The sequence below is a fragment of the Oryza sativa genome, chromosome 4 (genome assembly GCF_034140825.1).
Source record: "Oryza sativa Japonica Group chromosome 4, ASM3414082v1".
Classification (NCBI taxonomy): Eukaryota; Viridiplantae; Streptophyta; class Magnoliopsida; order Poales; family Poaceae; genus Oryza; species Oryza sativa.
Window position 1 is genome coordinate 3,584,395 of NC_089038.1, and position 14,639 is coordinate 3,599,033.

At 51.0% G+C, this 14,639-nt stretch overlaps 1 pseudogene; it reads left to right on the top strand.

Annotated features, from left to right (window-relative positions):
• The first annotated feature begins 124 nt into the window (after positions 1 to 124).
• Positions 125 to 13,485, top strand: LOC136356059 (uncharacterized; annotated as a pseudogene).
• Positions 13,486 to 14,639: the final 1,154 nt, after the last annotated feature.

Genomic DNA, 14,639 nt, shown 5'->3' on the forward strand with positions numbered 1-14,639 from the left:
CGGTGAGGAGTATGAGAACCTAGAAGCATGCCCTGTTTGCAAAGCACTACGATACAAGATTAGACGAGACGATCCAGGAGAAGTTGACGGGCAGCTAACAAAGAAGAGAATTCCTGCTAAGGTGATGTGGTATTTCCCTATAATACCACGGCTAAGGCGTTTGTTTAGGAACAAGGGGAATGCTAGAATGTTGCGATGGCACGCTGAAGAGCGTCAACAGGACGGGATGCTGAGACACCCTGCTGATGGTTCGCAGTGGCGAAACATCGACAGAAAATTTAAAGAATTTGGAAAGGACGCACGAAACATACGGTTTGGTTTGAGTACGGATGACATGAATCCTTTTGGAGAGATGAGCAGCGGCCATAGCACTTGGCCCGTTACGATGTGTATCTACAACCTCCCCCCTGGCTATGCATGAAGAGGAAGTACATAATGATGCCAATTATTATTCAAGGCCCCAAGCAACCTGGTAACGACATCGATGTGTACCTAAGACCACTGGTCGAAGATCTTAAACAGTTGTGGAAGAAGGAAGGTGTCCCCGTGTGGGACGAGGACAAACAGGAGGAGTTTAACCTACGAGCGCTGCTGTTCGTAACCATCAACGATTGGCCTGCACTTAGCAACCTATCCGGACAGTCCAACAAGGGGTACAAGGCTTGCACTCACTGTATGGATGAAACAGAAAGTACGTATCTTAAGCACTGTAGGAAGGTTGTATACATGGGTCATCGTCGATTCCTTGCAGCAAACCACCCCGTACGGAAGAAAGGCAAGCACTTCGAACATAAGGCCGACCACTGTACGAAGCCTAAACATCGCAGCGAGAAAACAGTGTTTACTATGGTTAAAGATCTTAAAGTAGTGTTCAGAAAGGGGCCTGGAAGCCAGCCTATAGAGAGCGAAGATGGTCACGCGGCGATGTGGAAAAAGAACCCTATATTTTGGGAGTTACCATATTGGGAATTCTTGGACGTACGCCACGCAATCGACGTGATGCACCTCACTAAGAACCTTTGCATAAACCTTCTTGGCTTCCTAGGTGTATACGGAAAGTCGAAAGATACACTGGAAGCACGTAATGATCTGAAGCATATGGAACAACGCGGCGACCTTCACCCGGAACCAAAGGAGAAAGGAAGCCATTACTTGAGTCCAGCAAGCTACACTCTTAGCAAGGCAGAGAAGGAAAGTATGTTTGAATGCTTGGAGAGCATAAAGGTACCGTCTGGATACTCCACGAATATCAAGCGAATAATAAGCACGAAGGAGAAGAAGTTCACAAACCTAAAGTCTCATGATTGTCACGTGTTGATGACACAACTGCTACCAGTTGTAATAAGGGCTATCCTTCCAGACAATGTCCGGGCAACAATAACAAAGCTACGTGCATTCATGAACGCAATTTCGCAGAAGGTCATCGATCCGGATAGATTAGAAGCCCTTCAGAATGAAGTGGTGCAATGTCTTGTCAGCTTTGAGTTGATATTTCCACCTTCATTTTTCAATATAATGACGCATCTGCTTTGTCACCTAGTGAAAGATATCGGTATTCTCGGGCCTGTGTTCCTACGCAACATGTTTCCTTTCGAGAGGTACATGGGCGTTCTGAAGAAGTATGTTCGTAACCGTACTCGTCCAGAGGCAAGCATCGCCAAGGGGTATGGAACATAGGAGGTCATTGAATTCTGCGTAGAATTTATTGAAGACCTTCGCCCAATCGGGGTACCTGAATCACGCCATGAAGGGAGACTACGGGGAAAGGGGACTCTCGGAAGGAAAGCAATAATGACGGTAGACAACAATTTATTCCGTAAATCCCATTTCACGGTTTTACAACAATCTTCATTGGTGGCTCCTTACATCGAGGAGCACTTGGCTCTAGTTCACGCCAGAAACATCGATAAGTCCGATGCATGGATTACACGGCATCACATTGTTACTTTCCCCGCATGGCTGCGACAACATCTCATGGGTAACGAGACGATTAACCAGCAACTAGCCTTCCTGGCAAGGGGTCCATTTGGCTCGATCGTGACATTCCAGGGATATGGGAACCAGAACACATTCTACACAAGAGCCCAAGACATGAAGAGCACGAACCAGAACAGTGCTGTTCGTATCGATGCCATGGAACACGATGGTACAACTGGCACATATTACGGTGCCATCGAGGAGATATGGGAACTTGACTATGGACCTCTCAAGGTCCCTCTGTTCCGGTACCAATGGGTTAGGTTGACTGGTGGAGGCGTAACGATTGATGACAGTGGGATGACAACAGTTGACCTTAACAAGGTTGGATACTCGGACAAACCTTTTGTCCTTGCCAATGATGTAACGCAAGTCTTTTTCGTGAAGGACATGTCTAGCAAAGAAAAGAAGGGCAGAGGGCCTGACGAGCCTAAGCGTCAAGTGGTTCTCCCAGGCAAAAGAAAAATCGTCGGAGTTGAGGACAAGACTGACGAGGATTACGATCAGTTGGATGGGCAACCCCCTTTCACGGTGACGATTGACCCTAGCATCCTCCTATCAAATGAAGACACCCCTTACTCACGCAGCGATCACAAGGAGGGAACAATAGTGAGGAGAAAGTACATGCGGTCAACCGTCACCGCCGATGTAATGCCGTAATTATTGTGTACACAATGTAAACTATTTTGGATGTATTGATTATCCATATAAATCTATTGATGTATGGCATAATTTACTATCATTCATATGCTAATTATAAATGACTAGAGAATTTTTAAAAGTATTAAATCATTCATGTGGCATTTACAGATGTTAATTAGAGTTTTTCACAATTTAATTTACTATCTTTCATATGCTACTTATATATGACTATTTGAATTTTTAAAAGGTTTAAATCATGCATGTGGCATTTACATATGTTAATTAGAGTTTTTAACATTTAATTTAATATAATTCCTACGCTAAGTATATATGATGATTACAATTTTTATTAATTCTAAATCATGCAGTATGTACATACATATCTTAATTAGAGTTTTTACCAATTTAATAATATCATTCATATGCTAAGTATATATGATTATTGGAATTTTTATTAATTTTAAGTCATATATTTGCTTATTATGATTTATCCACTTAATTTATTACAGACAAAAATAATTTTTCAAAGTAATTTTCATTAATCTTTGTACTTTAAATAATGTTAATGCATTAACTTCTATTTTAGAAACACATATGTAAGCGAAAATAATATGCAGTGCTATAATCTTTAGTCCCGGTTCTTAACCCTAACTGGGTTTAAAAAGAATTTGGAAATAGCGGGAAAAGGTCTTTACTCCCGGTTGATGAGAACAACCGGGACTAAAGATATCTATGGTCCCGGTTGTTGAGAACTACCGGGAGTAAAGATCTTTTCTTTACTCCCGGTTGTTCTTAACAACCTGGACTAAAGATATCTTTAGTCCCGGTTGTTCTCATCAACCGGGAGTAAAGATCCGGGGGTATATATTTTTCCGGTGCGCCCTCGTCTTCTCCACCAACACTTCACGTTTTCGGCCGATCGATCTCTCTCGGCCTCTCTCCTTCACCGCCACTACCTAGGGCAAATCCCCGCGCCGACGCCACCGTATCTTGCCGTCGTCTCGAGCTCGTCGTTGTGGAGATTATGGGTACCCCATACCCACACGGCATGGTTATCCGACTAGTTATAGGGGATAACTTATATCTATGTAATATGTAACAGATCATGACTTGGGTGTTACGTTTCCTTGTATATTACGGAACGGCCTAAAGTCCTGATTTAGGAAACAGATACCGTATTGGTTAAGGTTTCTATCTTGTAATCCTGCCCCCCATCCTATATAAGGTGGGCAGGAGGCCCTCTAGGGGGCATATATATGAGACAACCTGATCGTCAGATCAATACATACTCGGCGGATTCAAATCCCCAAACAGGAGTAGGGTATTACCTCTCATTGAGAGGGCCTGAACCTGTCTAAATCCTTTGTCTCCACATCCATCCACTTTTAGGTCTCGTGCGCTACCCCGTTTTATTATTGCCGAATTCATGTTTCGACAGTTGGCGCGCCAGGTAGGGGTTGCGTCGAGTTTCCTATCAACGAGCGCGATGGAATCAATTTCATGAGTCGCCGACTTCGTTTTCGCTTTGGGAGTCTTCACTTCCTTTCCGTCGACCACTTCTTCAAGCTCCTCTTCTCTGACTTGATCCAAATCAGTCAGGGGGAAACTCAATCTGATTTTTATCATTATTTATCATATTGATTTTTAATCTCAGATTAATCTCTTGCTATTTTTTGTTGTTGTTCGCATATAATTACGCGGCACTATTGAGGCGATTGACGCTGGTCATGGACTCGAGGCGTCTCAGCTTTCCGGTCGATCGGCCGCGAGTCCACTCTGCCGGCTTGTCTTCGCCACCGCCATTGCTGATAACAACAACGACTTCACCGCCGGCCTGCCTCCGTCGCCGCCGACTGGTGCCTCCGCCTACACGGCTGGCCTATTATGCCGCCGCTGTTGGGCGTCTACGACTTCACCGCCGGCCTGCCTCCGTCGCCGCCGAGTGGTGCCTCCGCCTACACGGCTGGCCTATTATGCCGCCGCTGTTGGGCGTCTACGACTTCACCGCCGGCCTGCCTCCGTCGCCGCCGAGTGGTGCCTCCGCCTACACGGCTGGCCTATTATGCCGCCGCTGTTGGGCATCTACGACTTCACCGCCGGCCTGCCTCCGTCGCCGCCGACTGGTGCCTCCGCCTACACGGCTGGCCTATTATGCCGCCGCTGTTGGGCGTCTACGACTTCACCGCCGGCTTGCCTCCGTCGCCGCCGAGTGGTGCCTCCGCCTACACGGCTGGCCTATTATGCCGCCGCTGTTGGGCATCTACGACTTCACCGCCGGCCTGCCTCCGTCGCCGCCGACTGGTGCCTCCGCCTACACGGCTGGCCTATTATGCCGCCGCTGTTGGGCGTCTACGACTTCACCGCCGGCTTGCCTCCGTCGCCGCCGAGTGGTGCCTCCGCCTACACGGCTGGCCTATTATGCCGCCGCTGTTGGGCGTCTACGACTTCACCGCCGGCCTGCCTCCGTCGCCGCCGAGTGGATCCTCCGCCTACACGGCTGGCCTATTATGCCGCCGCTGTTGGGCGTCTACGACTTCACCGCCGGCCTGCCTCCGTCGCCGCCGAGTGGATCCTCCGCCTACACGGCTGGCCTATTATGCCGCCGCTGTTGGGCGTCTACGACTTCACCGCCGGCCTGCCTCCGTCGCCGCCGAGTGGTGCCTCCGCCTACACGGCTGGCCTATTATGCCGCCGCTGTTGGGCGTCTACGACTTCACCGCCGGCCTGCCTCCGTCGCCGCCGAGTGGTGCCTCCGCCTACACGGCTGGCCTATTATGCCGCCGCTGTTGGGCGTCTACGACTTCACCGCCGGCCTGCCTCCGTCGCCGCCGAGTTGTGCCTCCGCCTACACGGCTGGCCTATTATGCCGCCGTTGTTGGATGTCTACATCCTCACCATTGGCTCACCTTCGTTGCCGTCGACTGGTGTTTCCGCCTACACGGCTGACCTATTATGCCGCCATTAGTGGGCATCTTCGCTTTCACCGTCGACCGCCTTCGTCGCCGCCGACTGGTGTCTTCATTGTTATTGATGGACGACTTTGTTCCCACATTGGCCACTTCTGCCATCACCAAGGGGAATATTACAAAGCTAAGTCATCATTTATTTTATTCTTTATATGATATTTTTCCTTTTCCTCTGCCTCACTACACCAATTGGTCTTCCATTGAGTAGTGAGTCGGGGGCTACAGATGTTATATCATATTTTTTATAATATTTATCTTGATTGCTTGCGACATAATCTGAGTACAAAAGTACCTATCGAGTTATGGAGTTCTATCTTCCTATGCTTTCCGTTTGGTTTGCCAATGGATGGTTGCCTTTGGGCCGATTCCTAGCACCCGGGGGCTCGTTGGATGGACCGAGTAACGCAAGGTGCTAAGTATTATTCGGGATAAATCAAAAGCATAGAGATGAGATAAATTTATTTTCTGCTCTTAATAATTGCAAAAGTACCCGAGTAGTAAACTCCGATCCGTGAAACTTTGTTCCATTAATGACGAACTCATGTCACTCATATGCATGTTTGGGAAGTGCTTAGGCCGACTCCCAGTGCTTGGTGGCTATGACTAGTTGGGCAGAGCGTTTAAACGTAATGAGTCATCTGCTCGGGGAAATCAAAATTGACAAGAGGAGAAATACATATTTATAAATATTTTAAAATACTTGATTTTTTCTCGAGTATTATATTTATATCAGATACTACTCATCCTATATGTTTGTTCTGCAGGATCCAGATCCAGATATGCATAAAAGGGATTCATGGCTTTAAGCTTATCTCTTACGCTCTAGGAATGGATCAGTCAGAACATCACCACCGGCCGCCTCGTCCGCCGCCGACTGGTGTTTTCGCCTGCACGGTTGGCCTATTATGCCGCCGTTGCTGGGCGTCTACGTCTTCACCGACCGGCTTGCCTTCGTCGCCGCCGACTGGTGTTTCCGCCAGCACGGCTGGCCTATTATGCCGCCGTTGTTGGGCGTCTACGTCTTCACCGACCGGCCGCCTCGTCCGCCGCCGACTGGTGTTTTCGCCTGCACGGCTGGCCTTTATGCCGCTGTTGTTGGGCGTCTACGTCTTCACCGATCGGCTTGCCTTCGCCGCCGGAGACTGGTGTTTCCGCCTGCACGGCTGGCCTTTATACCGCCGTTGTTGGGCGTCTACGTCTTCACCGACCGGCTTGCCTTCGCCGCCGCCGACTGGTGTTTCCGCCTGCACGGCTGGCCTTTATGCCGCCGTTGTTGGGCGTCTACGTCTTCACCGACCGGCTTGCCTTCGCCGCTGCCGACTGGTGTTTCCGCCTGCATGGCTGGCCTTTATGCCGCCGTTGTTGGGCGTCTACGTCTTCACCGACCGGCCGCCTCGTCCGCCGCCGACTGGTGTTTTCGCCTGCACGGCTGGCCTTTATGCCGCCGTTGTTGGGCGTCTACGTCTTCACCGACCGGCTTGCCTTCGCCGCCGCCGACTGGTGTTTCCGCCTGCACGGCTGGCCTTTATGCCGCCGTTGTTGGGCGTCTACGTCTTCACCGACCGGCTTGCCTTCGCCGCCGCCGACTGGTGTTTCCGCCTGCACGGCTGGCCTTTATGCCGCCGTTGTTGGGCGTCTACGTCTTCACCGACCGGCTTGCCTTCGCCGCCGCCGACTGGTGTTTCCGCCTGCACGGCTGGCCTTTATGCCGCCGTTGTTGGGCGTCTACGTCTTCACCGACCGGCCGCCTCGTCCGCCGCCGACTGGTGCTTCCGCCTGCACGGCTGGCCTATTATGCCGCCGTTGTTGGGCGTCTACGTCGTCACCGACCGGCCGCCTCGTCCGCCGCCGACTGGTGTTTTCGCCTGCACGGCTGGCCTTTATGCCGCTGTTGTTGGGCGTCTACGTCTTCACCGATCGGCTTGCCTTTGCCGCCGGAGACTGGTGTTTCCGCCTGCACGGCTGGCCTTTATACCGCCGTTGTTGGGCGTCTACGTCTTCACCGACCGGCTTGCCTTCGCCGCCGCCGACTGGTGTTTCCGCCTGCACGGCTGGCCTTTATGCCGCCGTTGTTGGGTGTCGCGACCGGGAAAATTGCCTTTTCCCGAACGCTAGTGTATTAATCCCCGTCCCAGGAAAAGCCGGGGTACACCATACAAACATGATATAAAAGACACATCTTTATTATATCGATAATATTTACATTATTACAAAGGCACTTAAGGCCTGACAAACAAAAATAAACAGCAGCGGACTAGCGGGCCTACGGCTCCATCTTCACAGGCGCTCAACTGGGGTATAAGCCAGGACTCCACCTAAGACTTCTTCTCCAAAGCTTCTCTTACTGAAGGGGGAAAAGATTGAGCAAGAATGAGTACAACCACAGTACTCAGCAAGCCACACCGGGGATGCACAATTAATGCAAAGGAGTACAAGGGGATAATAATATAGGGATTAAGTTTTGCAGTAAACAGCATTTAAAAGTCACTTAGTTGCCCAAAGCCATTTTGTAAAGACGATCCTAGAGCTACACAGTATTATTAAACAAGGCCGTGAACCCTCACGAACCTGCCTTAACCCAAGGCCTACGATGATTCAGACCGAACTGGCAACCCGACCCTGGGTCCCAGCTCGTCCCAAGCCAACCCAGGCCAACCATTCCATATTTTAGTTGTTGAGCAAATTTTAAGAATTAAAACACTGACTTGGGTACATTGCTAGGCTTGCCCATATCCGAGGGCTCGGCTATTCGAATAGATTTACTCTGATCAGAGGTGTACATCTTTACCCACAAGACACATCTTTACTCCGCATTCCATGGCCTTGGAACCCGTCGTAAAGATGTGACATAACCCTTCACCCATCCTAGCCGTGAACAAAAGTACCGACCCAATCCCACCTACGGCCGGGATACCCGGGACAGGCAGGCAGAACTGAGCCCCTAGCAGCAGGGCACCAACCCTCTGCCATACGACATCTCGACTACCGGGCCGCAGCTCGTGTAGCCTTCATTTGCCCTGGAGAATGTCCATCGACACCCGACTTCATCCATCTCCAATCCGTGTCCTTTTGTTCAGGACTAGACTGAGCACCGAGTTATGCCTTACCCATTAGACATGTGGTTAGTACGGTAGTGCTTTGCAACAGAGGCCCGAGCTTAATCCTTATAGTGGCCGGGGTGCTACTTCCCATAACTGGCATGCACCCAAACCCCACCGAAAACAGGTTTTAGGGGTTTTGAAAGAGAAAGAGAGGGGTATGTCCAATTCCACCATAATCCAACAATTCCATAGTGTCCAAAATGATATGAGACTTCCCAAAGTCTAAAGTTATAAAACCACCTAATGTTGCCTAATTAACCAGCGAAGCATCTACCTAAGTTCATACTAGTGGAACCATAAATAGAGTACTCACTAGTTGGGGTTTTGTTTAACCTAGGGTGAACAAAGTAATAATAACAATAACAATAATAATAAGGTCATAACAAAGGTAAATAGGCATGGCTAAATAAAACAGTGATAACGCGGGAATTTAAATAAAGCGATAATGCATTAATTTAAATCAAAATAATTTTATAAACTGGGATTCAATATGCTCAAGGATGATGTGACTTGCCTTGCTCAGAGAGAACGGCCTTCCGAACCTTCGGCGACGACCACGTACCACGCTTCGGGAACCTCCGGAACGACGAAAGCTACGCGAAGCACACAAGCAAAGCTACAAGCCTATAAAGAAGCAATAACAATACATAAAAAGAAAGCACAGGGTTCTTTAGGTTATAGCAAACATTAGGAGACTTGAACGGGTCGATTCAGAGTTCGTATGACCAAGATATGATCATCCGAAGTTTAGTGCTGTTATATGGAGATTTGCGGATTATTATAATTAGGTTTTGCAACTATAAAACAGGTGTAAGCGCTAGCCTGGAAAAGACAGGAAGGCTGCGCCGTTGACATGCGGACCCCACATGTCAACCTAAAGGACCGCGTTAGACCGAGTACACAGAGTCGGTCCACGGGTCGACGGAAGCGGATCCCGTGTGTCAACCGAGGCGAGTGGCCGACAAACGGACTCCACTAGACACCACACGGACTGCACACGTGGAAACCACGCGGCTACCGAGCGGACACACTAACACGGTCACCACGCGCACAAGCGAACGACTGCCGACGCCGATACACGGGTACCGGGGCCGACAACCGCACAACGGGCACGGGCGACACCGAAAGGACGAGGACAGGGCAGCGAGGGAGAGGGAACCTTACCACCACGCGACGAGGCGTGGGAACGACAACGACGAACGGGCGCGGCGGAGACAGACGGGCGCAACGGAGACGAACGGCGAGGGGACGGCTTCGGCGGCGATCCTTGGACGAAGGCGAGACGCGGCCGGCGCGAGGCTTGACGACGCGGAGGCGAGGACGAAGACGATGACGGGGGCTGCAGCGACCTTGACGAAGCGAGGACGACGAACGAGAACGGCTTGACGGAGGGACGAACGCCACGACGACCGGGAACGACGAGAGGACGAGGACGACGACGACCGGGGCCGGCGAGGAGGCTACGAGGGCAGCCGGCAGCGGCTGCACGGCGGCGAGGATGACGTGGAACACGCCGCTACGATGACGATGACGGAGGCGGCGCCGCGAGACGACGAGCCGGGCGACCGACGGGACGTCGACGACGAGAACGATCGGAGACGACGATGATGGACCGCGGAGGGGTTTGGATGGAGGGGAAATGATGCCGAGGACGACCTTGCCGCTGCGATGCCGGAGGTGGTGGAGGTGTGGCCGACCGGTGCACGGGCGAGGAGGGACGGGCGGCCGAACAACTCCGGCGAGGCGGATGTAGAGGTTCGCGGCGATGGCGTTCCGGCGAAACCGAGGAGTGGACGAGGTGGAGGGCTACGCCATCACGCAAGGGAGAGATGGCAGCGCCGGCTGACGCATGGGCATGGCGAAAAGGGCAGCCGGGGGAGATGCCGCCGAGGAGGAAGGAGAAGCCGGCGCGGGCGACGGTGTTCCGGCGAAGTTCGGGCGAGGAGGAGGTGATGCCGGGGATGAGAGCGGCGTCGTGGAGCCGAGGAAGGTGGTGGCGGCGTCGGCCGGCGCTCCGGGGACGTGGCAGAGGCGGCCGGAGGCGGAGAAGTGGTGGCGACGCCACTGGACGCCGGCGAGGACGCGTCTCCGGTGCTTTCCCCGCGAAACGGAGGGCTGACCGAGGGAGAGGGGGCAGCTGCGACGCCGGGAGAGGTGGCGGCGCAGCCGGAGGGTGCACAGGTGAGGCGGGAGGTGCGGCTGGAGGTGGCCGGCTCGGAGAAAAGAGGAGGGCGACGGCGGGAAGGCAGCTCCGGGGGTCACCTCGCGAAACGGAGGGCAAGCCGGGGTGGAGGAGGTGGCGGCGACGCTGGAGGAGGCGACGGCGCGGCCGGACGACGCTCCGGCGAGGCGGGAGAGGCGGCTGGAGGCCGGCCGGCAACGTGGGAGAGAGAGGGCGACGGTGGGGAGGTGGCTAGAGACCACGGGAGAGCTCGGGAAGAGGCTAAAACGGTAGAACGTAAAGAGGGGGTTCTATTTTATATGAGAGAAGAGGGAGCCGGCCACGGGAGAGGTCGGAACGGCGGCGGAAAAGCCGGCCGGCGGCAATGGAAGGCGGCCGGACTTGGCGCGGCCGTTCCCGGCGATTGGGGGCGGCATTCAAAGGGGAAATTAGGGGGAAATGAAGAGGAGTCAATGGGGATTAATTTCCCCTATTTAATTTGGGAATCCCATGCTTGATTCGCGCGGATTTGAGGGAGGAACGAAGCTAGGTTTTCGGGGAGAGAGAGAGGAGGCCGGCTGGGAGGAGGAAGAAGGCGACGGCGGCCTGACGCGTGGGCCCCGCGCGGCCAGGCGCGCGCCCAGCGCACGCGCGGCGCACATGCGCGGCAGGGAGGCGGCTCGGGCTTGGCGCGGCTTGGGCCGATTGGCCGGCCCAAGAGGAGAGGAGGGGAGGCGGCCTGGGGAAGAGAGGGAGGAGGAGGGAGTGGGCCGGGAGGGGAAGAGGGGCCCAAGAGAAAGAGAGGGAAGGAAAAAGAGAGGGAGGAGGGAAGAACTTCGGCCACGGGCCGAGGGAGAGAGAGAGGACTTTGGGCCAGACTTGGCCCAAAGGAGGAAGAGGACATTTTTTAGATTTTTTTCTTTTTAATAAACTTTGTTAATTGTTGTTGTTGTTTAATAATTATTTCCGGCGCTCTGAAAATTCAAGTAAAATTTGAGGGCTCCTTTTAGACCAAGGAGAATTTAACAAAAATTCTCCGGGCCACATTTGAATTTTTCTTGCACGTATTTTAGTGTTTGCCAATTTCTTTCCGAATTTTAATTAATTCTATTATTCCTTTTAGAAAATGAATTTTATTTCGGGATGAATTTATCAGGACGTGACAAATCCACCCCCCTTACAAGAATCTCGTCCCCGAGATTCGAGGAGGCTAGCAAGAAGATAGGTTGGGCGGTCTTCTCTTCTTGTCTGACTTCTTCCGCTCCGTCTTCTATAACAAACTTGCCTAACAAAACTTCTTCACTCTGGACTGCTTGGCTCGATCTCCTGTTGCAGATGGAATCTTCTCTTCACCTGACTTGTCCCTGGTTGAACCTTTAGCTGACTTCGACTGGGTTGCGGCACTTGAAGATGGGGCTTCAGTTCCAGAACTTTGCATAGTTCATATCTTTGGAGTCAACCTCATACAAGTTACCCACTTCATGTCATGCGTCGAGATCAGCTCGTCATTACTAAGATACCATGCTTGTCATCATTTAGCATTCAAAGTATTCCTTTACACATTCAGCCCTGACGTATTCTTTTTAGATTTCTCTTAACAATCACCTTTCGACCTACTTCTTTGTTCGATAATAAACACCTTTGCTGGTATCTTCTATCAATCACCTCTTAAACTTTGTCAACCAAGTACTCTTCACTCCGAGAGTTGTGGATGCTTCTGGTGACGATGAGGTCCTTTGGCTTGCTGCCTTTCAGTGAAACCTTGAAGTGTTTTGCCAAAAGCTATACTAACTGTCGTTGCCTTTGATCCGAAAAGGACTCATCTGTAACCCTTAGTCCAAACAAATGTCTCTTTGGTTAATCACTTGATTTTCTTCTTTTCCATCCTCAGGTTGGTTATTAGCTCGAGGTTAGAATATAATTCCTCGGAAATGAGACCCTAGGTCTCCTTTGACAGTAAACAATTATACACATAATTCCATATCAGCATCTTCCAAAATGACCCTCCTAGAACTTGCTTTTATTACACATGTCTCCCTGATTACATGAATACAAGGCACTGTCTTAAACAAAAAGGGAATGTGCTTAACATCGGTACATTGTTTCCTCTATGGGTTAGAATTAACAGGAGGCCTCACAGGTACGGCGTTTGCTCCAGTGACCACAAGGCGAGTGACCTGTCTTCTTCTTGCATAATGGCCGGAGTGATGGCGCAGGTTACGCTTCGGCTGTGGACAATCTCTAGAGAAATGACCTGGTTCTTTGCAGTTGTAACAAATCAACGTCTTCTTTGCTGAGCTGTCCATCTGGGGATGATCATTGTGACTTGGAGTTGGAATTGGTGGTTGGAAACCCTTGCTAACATTGGCATCAGCGGTACCATCGTTGCTATCACCATTGGAGTCTTTCTCAGTGTCAAAATTGCTAAGGTTGTCATTCTGGGTTCCAACATTGATACTATCGTTGACATCTTGGCGAATGCTACCGACATTGCACGCTTTATTCGAGTGGTCACTAATGGGGCAAGAACCATGGTTGTTGGTGGTATCATCATTATTAGTATTGCTAGTGTTGTTGTCTGCATTGCGTCCATCTTCTTGAGGCAGGAACTCTGGATACACAACAGAAGATCCGGTGATCTGAAGTGGCTCAGTGCGCTGTCTTTGGTTACCACCTGGAAATACTGGGTTGTTAACCATCCTTCTCTTGCAATTCGTCATCCGATTATGCTCACTTTCGAGTTGCATGGCTTTGTCCACAAGTTTCTCAAAGTCTTCATAATCCTCTAGAAGTAGTTGCACTGCGAGCTCATCTTTTAACCCCTGGAGAAACTTCTCTTGTTTGTCTTCGTCCGTTTCCACATCTTCTGGTGCATAGTGAGCCAAACGATAGAACTCGTGCAGGTACTCTGCGACGGTCAAATCTCCTTGCTTCAGGTAGCGAAACTCTCGTTTTCTTAGTGTGATCATTCCTGCGGGAACATGTGATCTCTTGAATACAGATGAAAACTCGTTCCAGGTGATGGTATGTCCTTCTGGCCGTGATGCTTCGTAGCTATCCCACCACTCTGAAGCCGGTCCAACCAACTGATGAGTTGCGAAGCCAACCCGCTCCTGGTCGGTGCACTGAATCAACCCTAGCTTCTTCTCGACTGTGCGCAACCAATCACTGGCTTCCATAGGATCGACGGCCATGGCAAAGGTTGGAGGCCCCGTTTTGAGAAATTCTGATAACTTGCACTGTTGCTGGACTGTAGGTACTTGAACATTGGTTGCCCCTGCTGGGTTGTTCCGATTCTGTAATAGTTGAAAGGCTGTTGCCAACATGTTGGTTTGGTTAACCACAATTTGGATTAGCTCTGGTGAGGTTTCGTTGATGCTTTTCTCATTCCCATTGGCTTGGGTTTTTGAGTCATCGGATCCATCATTCCCATAGCCTTTGTTACCAGTGTTATCCATCTGTCACAAGGTAGGGGTTGAGAGAGGAAGCATACAAGGAAAGAATAGACCAGAACCAGGGACAAGACCTTAAAGGAACTAATTCTTCTTGCTGATGTGCTGTTTGTTTCACTTATTCTGCAAGTTGATTAAGCAAACAACCTAGCATGGCTACATCACCACCCACCGATGCAAACCATGCGCTACACACACAAGCAAGGAAACATACTACAAACGAAACACTAGAGGGTGGCTTAGGTTCTGCGACGGGTTCTCCAAGATCTTAGCTTCAGCTTCACGGCTGGCTTCACTGCTTCCTACACTTTGCTAGCGGATCCTGCAGTCTTCCGGAGCT